Source organism: Tenrec ecaudatus, chromosome 2 (assembly GCF_050624435.1).
Source record: "Tenrec ecaudatus isolate mTenEca1 chromosome 2, mTenEca1.hap1, whole genome shotgun sequence".
Taxonomy (NCBI): Eukaryota; Metazoa; Chordata; class Mammalia; order Afrosoricida; family Tenrecidae; genus Tenrec; species Tenrec ecaudatus.
The window spans coordinates 257,263,834-257,278,942 of NC_134531.1; positions in this window are offsets into that span (position 1 = coordinate 257,263,834).

Consider the following 15,109-nt stretch of genomic DNA (forward strand, 5'->3'; position numbering starts at 1 on the left):
CTAATTAAAATAAAGGAGAATCAAGGGATTGCATCATGCACATTTTTGGAGTTGGTCAAGTTTATTATGTGGTTATTATAAGAAGCAGATTTTTGTCCCCAGAGATGTTAACAGAACTAACCTGGAAGTAGTCTAGTAAGTCCAGAGGAATTTGGTTGTCTATTACTAAAACAAAGAGAACAAAATTCAGTTGCCATTGTCTCAAGTACAACTCATGCCGAGCATGCTTTTCAGCATATAACTACTCCACTGAGTGCTTAATGATTATTTTTTCTTTGAAACTAGAGCTTTACAATAGTTTCCCTCAAATGCCCTCTATGTATTCTGGAGCCTACCATATATTCAGTTAGCAGTTGATTTATACAATCTAGGGTTCAAGAGTGAAGACAACTTAAAGCATTTGCTGATGAAGATCAAGGATTGAATCCTTCAATGTGGATTACAACTTTATGTAATGGAAACCCCAAAGCCTTAAAACTGAACCAATTGTTAATACCATGATAAACAAAAAAAAAAGAAGTTGTCAAGGATTTCATCTTATTCAAATCCACAACCAGTGCTCATGGAAGCAGCAATCCAGAGATGAAATTACACACAGCATCGGGTGAATCTGTTGCATAACCTCTGCAATGTTGGACAGCAAGGATGTCACTTTAAGCAATAAGATGTGCCTGACCCAAGTCATACTTTCAATTTTTCTCAAGTATATGTGAAAGTTGGACAGTGGCTAAGGAAAAACAAGGAATTCTGCATTTGGGTATGGAGGTGGTGAAGAATACTGCTAGTATCATGGATTGACAAAAAAAATCAACAAATTGGTATTGGAAGAAGGACAACCAGAATGCTGCCTGGAAGTTAGGTTGGTGTGACTTCATTGCGTGTATTTTGGACATTACTGGAAGAGACCGGTCCTCTTGAAAAGAACATTATGCTTGATAAAGTAGAGGGCAGTCAAACAGAGGAAGACTGTCAATGTGATGGACTGACACAGTAGCTGCAAAAATGAGTTGAAACATAAACATCGTGACGATAGAATAGGACCAGGCAGTGTTGTGTGGGACATAGGGTCATTATGAATCCTAACCAATTTAATGACATCTAACAAATGGGTTGAAGTGCCTGGAATCTTTTGAGTACTTAACTATCTTCAAACTGCCATTATAAAACTGGCACACTGATAGAAATTATGGGGGGTGGGGCAGAACTATGCAGACCCTACGTGATCCTTGGGTGCTAATGAAGTCTGGTTATGAATCAGGCTTATATGTTTAGAGTCACACACTTGGCTATTTTTATTTTATCTTTCTACTTACTACGCAAAATAAAAAGGACAGAAACAGCATCTCTCTATGTCATCTCAGCACAATGCTTGGACATGGAAATGATAAATATTGACTTAATAAGAAAATAGCCATATTAGATTGATATACTTTAACCTCAGAGACTTCATTCTAACATATGTATATTTGTTTCTGAAGTAGCTACAATTTGAGAAAAAATAGATATAGTCGCATTGTTTTAAAGGATTTGAATCTGCTATCACAATTTATGAAGAATTATGATTATGAGAATATTATTATTATAAAAAGAGCAAAGGCATGTTAGTTTAATCTTTTATTTTCACATAATAAATAAATGAGTCGTTTATACTTACATATTCTAGAGTCTGACAAATCTTTGGAGCATTTATGTTCAGCTTAACCCTTAGCGATAATTGTGATGTATATTCTTTCATATGTTAGGCTTTGGCATGTATACATATACTAATAAAAATATTTTATTTCACATAAAAACAAAAGCTCCCCCCAGAAGAGGTCTACTGCTGAGCAACCACCCTGTAATTTTCTGTAGCTACCCAGGACAAATTACACCACATCTTGGGAGAATTCAACACTTTCTTTGTTGGAGGCAGAAAATAAAAAAATGAGACCCTTGTCTGTCACTGCCATTGAGGGTGAGAGTGCAGATATGCTGTTGTGGTGGTGAGGGAAGCAGACATCATCCACACCACCACGATAGCAGGCAAAGTCACAGAGGATGAGCTGGAGGACATGATCGGTTTTATGTAAAACCCACATCGGTACAAGATTCCAGATTCGTTCTTGAACAAGCAGAAAGGCCTGAATAGTGGTGAATACAGCCAGGTCCTGGCCAATGCTCTGGACAAGTTCTATGAAGATGTGCAGCAACTGAAGATGATTCTGGCCCCCAGATGACTACGCTACCCCCAGGTCCAGCACACCAAGAAAGATGCTTACTGTGGCCCTGCTGGAGGCATATCCAAGGATAAATGGAATTATTGGCCTTGTCTTTTAATAAATAGTTCATATTCCAAAAAGTTGTCCAAAGTCTTAGCTGGAAGCTTTAGAAATTATAGTATTGGACCTTTATCTAATGTTTGATCTTCCCTAATTGTATTTTGAAGGTTCTCACTGGCAGAGGCTTCTGGAGTGTCCCCTCCCTCTTCGTCCACTACATCTTTTATCTTCAATTTGTAAGAGAAAAAAATAAAAAAGAAGAATGGCAAAAAGGCAACTGCGTCCGCAACAGTCTGAGCGTCAGAGCATTTGATGAGTCAAGGCATTGTGTATACAGTGATACATCTGCCATTGCCTTCCTTGTTGTTAATGTGATTCTAATTAGACCAATCACTTTTAATTAGTATGCTGTCATCTATTGAGAAAAATTGATCTGACCTTGATGCTAATTACTTGGCTCGATGCAAAGCTTTATAAAAGTAGGAATTGATTACTTCCAGGCAACCTATGTTGCTTTCTTTCCTTTGTTTTCTCAAACACAGCATCTTCTATTTAAGTTCTCATATTAATTCATATGTATCTCTATTCTGAATTTATTTTAATAATACCTTAATCTCTTGTGTGATCTGAAAAGAGAAAGTCTTTAATACTTGTCAGAGAAACGAGTCCTCAGTTAACTATTTTTTCCTCTAAGCCATGTCCCATATTCCTAAAGACTGGCTCTGAATAAGGCTGACGAGGTTGGGCTCAGGTCAGCCTCCACATAAATCAAGGACAGAAAGAAACAAGAGTGTGGTTAGAATCTTAGAAATATAGAGATAACAACCTTGGCATTACAAAAGAGGAGCTTTATTAGTTTTCATGTGGGAGTTTTGATTCTTTTATCTTAAATCATTGTGGCATTTTAAAGGAAAAATAAATGAATACTTCTAAGAATCAGGTGACTGATGATGGATGGTTCTCTACCTGCCATTCAAATATCTTAAATCCAAAATAATTTGAGATAACTGATAATTTTGTTTAGTCACAATATACTTTTAATACAAACCCTGAAGAATTATTTAAATGTCTTTTTAAAAAAATTTAGTTCGTTCGTTGAACATCTAGACTTTTTAATAATCTGTCACTGGAAAAAAAATTTAAATATTTCTTCTTGCTTAAAAGTAAATTAAATTATATGATCTTCTTCCTATAATTTAAATGTACTTTATTTTAATGATGTTTTAAATCTAGTGACAAGTGGAAATTAATTCAAACAAGATTTTTTTTAGGGGGGCTCTTTTTATACATCCTTTTAAATACATAATTGTAACTATCAGTTTAGATTTTCATCAACTATGTAAATTGATTTTAGCACATTTTTCTCAGGGAGTTAGTATCTGTAGATTTTCAGATTTCTCAATGAAATATGTATTGGGACTAGTTATTGGTTTATGGAGCTCTAAAAGTTTTTGAAAACCCTATGGACTCCTTAATCTTTATTTTGGAACCCCATCAAATTGCCCCAGCATACGTAAAGGACTTAAATAGTATGACTCATACAGGAATAGTGATCACTTGATGAAGTTTTTGTTACCTTGATACAATGAGAAAGGGAATTAAGCTAGAATTAAAATCACTTAGTTCATTAAGCGTACTATGTAAGCCAGCTGAGATTTGCTTTTGATAGAAATACTTTTTCAATAAAGAAAACAGAAAATTGAATGTGTTCTTGCACAAGATCCTTAATCATCAGACAGTGACACTTTAAATAGTCTTTTTGTAGATAGCGTAGTTATGTTGAGTATGTAAAAGGTATTTTCCTAACAATGTGACACTTCTTACAAAATTAGAAATAGAAATAGCATGATTCAGTAACCCCACTACTGGGTACATATCTTAAAGGAAAAAGAGGTGGCATGATATATACACTCATGTGCACAGCAACGTTATTCACGATAATAATAAGGTAGAAAAATTGAAGTGTTCATCACTGGTGAATGAATAAATAATCCAAAGCACGGAGTAGGCAATGTTAAAGGATAACGATGCGCCGGTGAAATACATCATAACAGGAATGAACTTAGAGGACATTGACATTCGTCAAGCACAAAGGGATACATATTGTAGGAGACTCTTACTGTGAAAGTAGAGAAAAGGGTTACACGCAGAATCATTCTTTGAAGATTCCTAGAGGTAGGAGAGAAAGGGGTTGTGTATCACTATCTAGAGGGTTACCTGGATAAGGGCAAGATACTATACAGTGAGGAAGAGAACAATATAAAATGATCAAAGCAAAGGAAGACACCAGACAGAGCTCAACAGGTGAAGACGTCACAGGCTACTCTGTACATACAAAATCCTACCGGAACAGCAATAACAACAATCGACAAATGGATGCACATAATCACTCAAGATAAACATGGGCAGAAAGGTGACTGGCACTATGCCCGTGAATGTACATAGAGGTTTGCCGGAGGTTATTCTTGTTCCCATACATGTAGTTGTAAGTGCTACAAATATACCCATGGCTAGTATAGAGTTTATTAAAACTGTGCATAGCTGAATATCTTAAGGGACTGAGTGGAGGGACAGCACTCTTCTATTCCATTGTCATACTGCCATGGCTTGCATGCGGCTCTGATAATGGACGCTGTGAAACCAGTCTTATTTTGAAAACCATGGTGGACCAGTTCTAACAGAGCTTCCAGACTAGGACACCTTAGGAAAACAGAATATGTGGTCCAATATTGAGGGCTTCACCACGGAGAACATGGTGAATAGTAGTCGAATAGTGTATGGTGTAATGCTGGAAATGATCCTTTCAGGTGGGAAGGCACTCAAAACCCAGCAAAAGCAGCTCCACTTTTTCAAAATAAAGTCAAGATTAATGACGTGGATGGAACAAAGCCATGAGTATCTTTACCAGCTGAGGGGCACAACACAAAATGAGAAGGTACAATTGCAAATATTTACTAATAATGGGAAAGTCAACTGTAGGAAGTATGAATATATGAGAATTGGAAAGTGTCAAAAATGAAACGGAATTTAGAAAGATCTATATCCAAGGTATTACTGAGCTGAAGTGAATAGATATTAGCCAATTTGAGTCACATGATGACATAACTTACTATGCTCAGAATGACAACTCTAAGAGTAATGACATTGCATTTATTGACAAAATTAACTTTCCAATACCTATCTTGTGGTACAAACGTATATTTCATTAAATGATATATATATATATTACTACAGTGAAGTTAGTTACTACATCTGTTATTCAAACTCACACACCAACCACTAAATCCAGGGCTTAATCAAGGGCAATGTAATTGAGAGGAACTATTGAAACCCAAATGAAGGACAAACATGACAGTGGGACAGGAGGAAAGTAAAACGAAATAGAGGAAAGAGCTAGGAGGCAAAGGGCATTTATAGAGGTCTAAATACAGGCATGTACATATGCAAATATATTTATACATGAGGATGGGGAAATAGATCTATGAGCATGTATTTATAGGTTTAGTATTAAGATAGCAGAAGGACATTGGGCCTCCACTCAAGTACTCCCTCAATGCAAGAATACTTTCTTCTATTAAATTGGCATTCTATGATGCTCACCTTCCTGATACAACCCCTGAAGACAAAGTGGGTGCATAAGCAAATGTGGTGAAGAAAGCTGATGTTACCCAGCTGTCAACCAATATAGTGTCTGAGGTCTTAAAGGTTTGAAGATAAGCATGTCGCTATCTAGCTGAGAAGCAACAAAGCTCATCAACCTATATGATCATGAGGTTTTGATAGGGATCAGGTATCAGATATCAATGACCCAGAACAAAAAATTATATCAATGTGAATAAGGAGGAGGGTAAAGTGGAGACTCACAGCCCATCTGTAGACAATTAGACATCTCCTTACAGAAGGGTCACAAGGAAGAGACAAGCCAGTTTGGGTACAGTACAGCACCAATGAAACATACAACTTTCCTCCAGCTTTTTAATGCTTCCTCACCCCGACTATCATGACCCCAATTCTACCTTACAAATCTGGTTAGACCAGAGCATGTACATGGGTACAGAGAAGGGCTGGAAACATAGGGAATCAAGAACAGATAATCCCCTCAGGGCAATAATGCAAGTAAAAATATCAAGAAGATGAGTGTAAGGTGGGGGTAGAAAGGGGAACCATCCTCCCAGGGGATGGAAAGCAGAAAAGTGAGTGAAGGGAGACATTGTTCAGTATAAGACATGAAAAAATAATAGTAAATTATGAAGGGTTCATGAGGGAGGGAGTGTGGGGGAGGGAGGGGAAAAATGAAGAGCTGATACCAAAGGCTCAAGTAGAAAGAACATGTTTTGACAATGATCATGGCAAGAAATGTACAAATGTGCTTGATACAATGCATGTATGGATGTATTGTGATAAGAGCTGTACAAGCCCCCAATAAAAATGATTACAAAAAAGGAATTGAAGAATTCTTTCAACTGCCTCAGTCTAAAATTACCTAAAAATGTAATCAAGATGCAGTGATAATTAATAGTGATTAGAAGGCAAAAGTTGGAAACAAAGAGAGATTGATTGATCATTGGAAAATATGGCTTGGTGATAACAAATATGCTGGAGATGAAAGACCAATGATTTTTTCACTGTGAACACATTTTTCTCAACAACAGGAAAGTTACTCGATGCATGTGGATCTCTCCAGATAACAAATATGGAATCAAATTAACTAAATCTGTGGGAAGGTACCATGGAGAAGTATTATTGACAAGTTATAGTCTGTTCAGCATTTGCTCCCTGCTTTCAAGTTGATTCTGACTCATAGCAACACTATAGTAAAGTTCTATAAGCAAAGATACTATCAAGAAATTATTGACTGATTCAGGGACCCACAAGAATAGATGGGAAGAATACACAGTCACTCTATCAAAAATAACTAGTTGACAGTCCACCATGTCAAGAGGTAGCATATGAGCAAGAACCAATGGTGCTGAAAGAAGAAATTCAAGCTGAAGTGAATACATTAACCAAACACAGGCTCCAGGAATTGATGGAATTCCCTTTGAAATGTTTCAGCAAGTGAAATTAGCACTGAAAGCACTCACTCATCTATGCCAGGAAATTTGGAAGACAGCTACCTGGCCAACTGACAGGGCGAGATCCATGCTTGTGCTTATTCCAAAGAAAGATAACCTGATAGAATGCTTAAATTCTATAATGATATCATTGACAATGCACACAGTAAAATTTTAGGATCGTCCAATAATGGTGGCAGCAGTACATTGACAGTGAACTGCTGGAAGCTCAGGCCAGATTCAGAAGAGGACTGGAACAAGGAATATCATTGCTGATGTCAGATGTATCTTAGATGAAAGCAGAGAATATCAGAAAGATGTTAACTTGTGTGTCATTGACTATGCAAATGAATCCGACTTTGTGACCTCTAATAAACTGTGGATAGCCTTGAGAAAATGGGAATTCCAGAACAATTCATTGAGCTCATGAGGAACTTGTAAATGGATGAAGAAGCAGTTGTACAAAGTGAACAAGGGCATATGCGTGGTTTACAATTAGGAAAGATGTGCCTCAGGGTTGCATCCTCTCACCATACTTGTTAAATTTATATCATCAGAGAAGCTGACTTATGTGAACAAGAATGTGACATCAGGATTGGAGGAAGGCTTATTAGCATCCTGCATCATACAGATGACACACCTTCACTAGCTGAAAGTGAGGAGAACCTGAAGCCCTTGCAGTGATGCTAAGGATTATAACCTTCAGTATGGATTACAACTCAATACAAGAAAGGAAAAAAAAAAAACTCTCTCAATTGGACAAAGAGTTGACATCACTATAAACAAAGAAAGGATTGACACCATCAAGTATTTGATCTTACTTGTACCCCCAACCAATGCTCATGGAAGCAGCGGCTGAGAGATAAAGTTAGACTTTGCATGAGGTGAATCTGGTATATAAAATCTCTTTAGTTGTGAAGAGCAATGGTGTTAATTTGAGGAGTAACGTGCTCCTGAATCCAAGCCATGGTGTTCTCCCTTGCTTCCTATGCATGTGAAAGTTGGGGATTGAATAAGAAAGATTGTAGAAGAATAGATGCTTTTGAATTGTGATGCTGGGGAGCAATGTTGATGGTGCTGGAGAAGAATATTGAAAGTACCATGGAATGCTAAAAAGGACAAACCAACCTATATTGGAAGAAGTGAGGCCAGAGTGCTCTTTAGAGGGAAGATGAGCAAGACTTCCTCTTATGTACTTTGGACATATTGTCAGGAAAGACCAGTAAGTGGAGAAGGACATCATGTATGGCAAAGTGGAAGGATGACGAAAAGAGGAAGACTTTCATTGAGAAGGAGCGACACCGTGGCTGCATCAATGGGCTCGGGCAAAGGAACAATTGTGAAGATGGTGCAGGACCAGGAAGTATGGTGGTTCTGGTGTGCATAGGACCACTATTGGTGGGAACCAACTCAATATTATCTAACAACAATACTACTAACATTGCAGAATAAAATTGTTCTATAAATTTTACAAAACTGTAAATCTTTATAGAAGCAGACTGTATCATATTTCTTGGGTGGAGAAGTTGGTAGGTTCAAACCACCAAACTCCATCCTTTCAGTTAGTAGGCTAATGTTAGTACACTGTGAGCCTAAAGATCATTGTGTTCATATTGGGATGAACACAATAGTAAAGACATTTATATGAGATCTAGTGAAAGGAAGCTGAGAGCAAAGGGCAGTTCGGGTTGACCAAAGACTTGAAAAAGCTATCGCAGAGAAAAGCAAATAGACTTATTTGTCACAAACTATTCTCCATAATGCAAAGAAAAAATTTTAAAGACTTATGGAATCTCAGAAGCAGAAGACAGAGACCATGCTTAAGGTGGGCTGATAAATTAGTATCTAGAATTCCTTTCCATACTGGATGACGTAGAAAGCAAAAACCTACTTTTCTTCTATTACCTTCCTAATAAGGTTCTAAATACAAATCATATTTGACCAAATAACTTTGTTCAGTCATATTATGAAGGCAAAATTAAAGTGGATGCAATTTCCCTATTAGAAATATTACTGATTTCTGTATTATTGTAGCAGCACCCTATTTATCATTTAATAAATTTGTTATTGTCCATGAAAGATGAAGGGGCATGATAACTATACTCAAGATTCCCATATTTGATCACTAAGCTTGGAAGTACCAAAGGGTAGTATCAAAGGTTGTAGAAACAATATCCTGACCCACATATCATATATTTGGTAGTTACTTGTATTTGCACACCAGTATTTGGGGCATTCATCCTCCAAAAAAACATGTTTAGATTGCATGTCCTCAACTTCTTGTAGGAGATGGGAACATGGTACTTACTTTAATCAATAGACTATTTAAAATACATTTATTACTTTCCAGTAGAAGCATAGATGAGCTACCATGCAATTTTATTTTCTCCCTTGTCCAGGAGCACACAAGACAATACACTTGTAATGGATCTGCCATGCTGATCCACATGATGACCATGGCCCTGGAAACTATAGAGTGGTAGTATATTTGTATGAGCAATACATGACATTTTATTACAGTCATAAGTTATGATATGAGCATTATTTGTACCATTGTATGACCTAGCCTAATCAGTCACTAAGACCAGATTTGGAAGAGAATACCAGATCTGAAATATTGTCATTACAGACCCTTAAATATACAGCATCGGTTTGGGAAGAAGTAACAAAGTGCCTATTAGAGGGGACTTAAAGCTGATTGTATGTGCTTTGTATTGGCAACATGATTGGTTAAACAGACACTTGAAGATATTTGGGGAACCAATCATGTGCTTCATGAGCTTGTAAGTCTAGGGAATAACGATAGCAGTGTGAACTTCAGTGATGTGTGTTGATGAAAATTGACTGTGTTTGAAAGTTAGAAGAGAAAATAAAAGAGCTAAAAATTACTGGATTTTAACAGTAATATAAAAGAATAGAAACAGCTCAGAAATTTGGAGATTTATGTAGTTGGAAAAAACAACCATTTCCCAACCCCATATATGCATATAAAACTAATAAAGGCTATGAGTGACAAAACAAATTAAGTATATGTCTATGATGTTTGTTACTGTAATTATAAGAATTTAAGACTGTAGTTAATTATTTTTAAATTTGATTAAAATATCTAATCCTGAGTGATTAATGAATATAACATTAATCTTTATGACAGAGACATCACAATAAAGTACATAGAATCATAATTAAGGGAGACAGAAATTAAATAAATACTGCCAATTCTAAAATTAGTCCTTCAAGTAAGCTATGGATTTGACTACTAGCAGATATTACTGGTTGAAACTAATAAACAGGAAGTCAACTAAAATTTCCATTCCTTTGGAATGGAAGCCCAAAGATTAATTACAGATAATCTATGACTGAGATTTGAGAAAGTGAGACATTTGCTCAGCCACAAAGCCAGGTATAACCTCCAACGTCCATTTCCATACCAAAGACAGAGTGTTCAAGTTCACAGTGACCCTACGTGCAACAGTATGCAGTCACTGCTGTGTCCGGTGCTGTCTTCACCATGGCTATGTCAGCCCAGCCCTGAGGCACTACCCATATAGGAAAGCAAGCACTCTCCTAATTAGCAATGGGAGAAATGCAAAGCAGTAATTAAAGGAAATGTATACTTAAATTGGTAATGAATCAGCAAATGTAATATTCAGTTGTTGATATGCATATGTATTCATACATACATTCCATCTTATAAAACTTAAGAGTATTGATATAAAATTGGAGCTAGTTTGATAAAAATTTACTCTTGGATGATTCTAGAATGAAGTGTCTGTGTCTTGAATAATTTCACCACTAGACACTTAGAATTTTGAACCTTTATTCAGCATTAAAAATCTATACCCTGAAAATACTGGTTTGAAGAATCACTTGAGACATTCGTTGGTTAAATTTTTAAAAAATCTTTTAAGTAGCAAAAAATGTATTTCTATTAGAACAACTACTGAGAGAAACACACGCACACAACAACATTGAAAGCTAAGAGGTTTCTAACTTATTAGGAAGAAAATTATAAGTGCAGGTGGTATCAGCAACGGGATGCTATCTAGCCAGCTCGAGAACATAGCCAATAAAATGTGAAATTTCCCCTTAGGTATTGCAAATTGACCACATGACATACAAAATGTCATGTGTGAGAACAAATGAGAGCATGCATGTAGGCTAATTGCTGAGATGATAAACTGCTAAACAAGGGAAAAGGTGTTATTTGGAACGTATATCATGATATTGAACAGTTGTTATATTTTGAAATTCCACTTTTGCTTTCAAAAATCTTAAACTGGAAATCAGGCCTGAGCATGACTAGCTTTTATAGATAATATATTATTTAAATCACTTAGTGTTTGCCAAACTTTTCTCTGCCCCTTTATTATTATTATTAATTTTTATTTTACTAATAAGTGATCCAAGAATGTCCCTAAGGTTGTTTTTTTTTTCTTACAAAACGTGATTCTATACTTATTGAGGGTCAGGTCTGTATGCTACTAAAAGCTTCACATTTTACCCCATACACCAGGGGATGCATATTTTAATGGTATATAGATTCTGTTATAAACTAATAAAACTTTCCATTTATAAGGGACCTTCACAAATTTCATAGAAATTGGAATTAATAGATAATGACATTTTTAAAAGACAGTTTGAAGTACTTTTGATTACTTTCTATTTGACTCAGTCAACAGAGAATGATTGGTTTGAATGTTTTTTCATTGGTCAAACATGCAGTATATCGCAGCAGTTTGTTCTTTGTGTAAAGGTGTTTAACCTGGTTATAAACATCCAGGTTTTGCTAATCACTTATTCATGCCAATTAATTAGATTGGATATAATTCATTACTTTGTTCCTGGACTAGTCTAACAATATGAGGGGAAGAGTATAGTTCAGCTCATGAAAGACAACTGGATATCCCCTTACAGAAGGGTCGCAGGAAGGTGAGCCAGTCAGGATGCAGTGTAGCACCAATGAAAGGGATGGAGGTAAGAGTCTCTTGGCTTAAGCCTGGCTGCTAACTACAATGTCAGCACTTTGAAACCAACGACTGCTCCCTGGGAGAAAGACAGGGCTGTCTCTCTGTAGAGTCACAGTCTTAGAAACGCACGGGGCAAGTTTTTCCCTGCCCTTTACAGTCGCTATGAGTTGGCATCAACCAGATGCCTTTGAGTTTGCTTTTGTGCGCGCATGTGTTGTTTAGTACTGAGAATTTGGGACAGGTGTGTGTGTGTGTGTTCCACTCAAATTTTATTCACTAATTAACTTAGAAATCATTACCTAGAAAGTAGACACGCAGTTAACAACAACAACACAACTATATTATATTTAAGCATTATGTGACTAACTGGTAGTAAGTATTGGGCTGTTGTCCAAAAGGTCAGTTGTTCACACCCCCCCACCCTCTTTCCAGGGGAGAAAGATGAGTGTGTGCTCCTGGCACACTCTTTCACAGACTTTGAAACCCCAGGGCTCGTTGCTCGAAGTACAAATGGACATGTTGGCAGTGGATTTCTTTTGGAACACCCATTTAAATAAGGACTGTCCTTGTGGTGAACAAAGTGGAAGGTTTATTGATCTTTTAAAGAATCTTTGAAAAATATGTATTGTAATTAATAAAGCCTGGATTCTAAAGCTATTTATTAATCATTTCACTATGTATGTTTATCTGAGCAGGCTTACAAGTAAATGTTCTATGACCCTGTTTTTGAAAGATGCATGCAGATTCAGGTATATTTCTTATTCAATGAAGAAACTAATGCAAGTCATATTCAAGGAAGCAATAGACTCCAAAGGTATAGTCTTTGGCTGGATACAGCCTCTTTTCTAATATTGGTTCTTTTGGTGTTTTTCACTGAAAAGGGAAAATCTTTTGTACCACAGTTATCTATAAAAATGGATATACCCGTGCTGGAGGTTTTAGCTAACAGCATAAGGCAAAGAAGTGACATCAAAGGTATTCGTCTGGGGAAGGAAGAGGTGAAACTATCGTTATTTGCAGATGATATGATTTTATATATGGAAAATCCCAAAAGTTCCACAAGGGGAGTACTGGAAGCAATAGAGGAGTTTGGCAGAGTGGCAGGATACAAGATCAACAAACAGAAGTCCATCGGACTGTTATACACATCAGATAAGACCACAGAAGAGATCAAAAAGGTGGTACCCTTCACAATAGCCAAACACAAACTGAAATATCTAGGGATACACTTGACTGAAAAAACAAAAGATCTATATAGGGAAAACTATAGAACACTATTACAAGAAACCAAGAGCGACCTCAACAAATGGAAGAATATTCCATGCTCTTGGATTGGGAGACTTAATATAGTTAAGATGTGAGTTCTGCCAAAGACACTATATAAGTTTAATGCTATCCCGATACAATTACCATCATCTTTCTTCAAAGAAATGGAAAAACCCATTACCAACTTCATATGGAGAGGGAAGAAGCCCAGAATTAGCAGAGAACTCCTCAAGAAGAAGGACACCGTGGGAGGGCTTGCTTTACCTGACTTTGGCACATACTATGCAGCCACAGTTCTCAAAACTGCATGGTATTGGTACAATGACAGATACTCAGACCAATGGAAAAGAACTGAAAACCCAGAAATAAAAGCATCAGCATACACACAGCCAATCTTTGACAAGGGCCCCAAAAAGATCAAATGGGAAGCAGATGCCCTCTTTAACAAGTGGTGCTGGAAAAAATGGATATCAACATGCAGAAAAATGAAGCAAGACCCTTATCTCACTCCATGCACAAGAATAAACTCAAGGTGGATCACAGACCTTGAAGTTAAACCCCCAAACTATTAGGGCCATCAATGAGGGAATTGGAACCAACTTGAGAACTTTGGCGCAGGGAATACACAGGCTATCAGAAATAGGGAAGGACACATACACAGAGGAGGCACAAATCGACAAATGGGATATACTGAAGATAAAACACTTGTGTACATCTAAAGAATTCACCAAGAGAGTAATAAGAGAGTCCACAGACTGGGAAAACATCTTTAGCAATGACACATCAGACAAAGGCCTTATTACTAAAATCTACAGTACTCTGCTAGCTTCCAAAAAGAAAAAAACCAATAGCCCACTTGAAAGGTGGGCAAAGGACTTGAACAGAAGTTTCACGGGGATAGAAATCTGAATGGCCAACAAACATATGAGAAAATGTTCCCGATCTTTAGCCATAAGAGAAATGCAAATTAAAACAACAAGGAGGTACCACCTGACACCCTCAAAGGTAGCCCAATTCAAAAAATCAGAAAGCAACAAGTGTTGGAGGGGCTGTGGGGAGACAGGAACTCTCATCCATTGCTGGTGGGGCTGTAAGTACGTACAGCCACTATGGAAATCAATCTGGCGATACCTAAAACAGATGGAAATAGAGTTACCATATGACCCAGCACTCCCCCTACTGGGCATATACCCAGAAGACGCAAGAAACAAACCAAGACCAGACATCTGTGCTCCAATGTGCATTGCGGCACAGTTCACAATTGCAAGGAGTTGGAAGCAATCCAAATTTCCATCAACTGACGATTGGATTAAAACACTGTGGTATATACATACAATGGAGTACTACGCATCACTAAAAAGCAGTGATGAACGTATGAGGCACATAGTGGCATGGGAAGAACTGGAGGAAATCATGCTAAGCTAAGTAAGTCAGGCACAAAAGGACAAGTAGAATATGAGTCCGCTGAGGTAAGAATTAAATTTTTTTTTTAAAAAAAGCAAAAGTGGCATAGGGAAAAAAGCTACTGTATACAAACATTTTAGGGGTGAAGACGGTGTAGTAT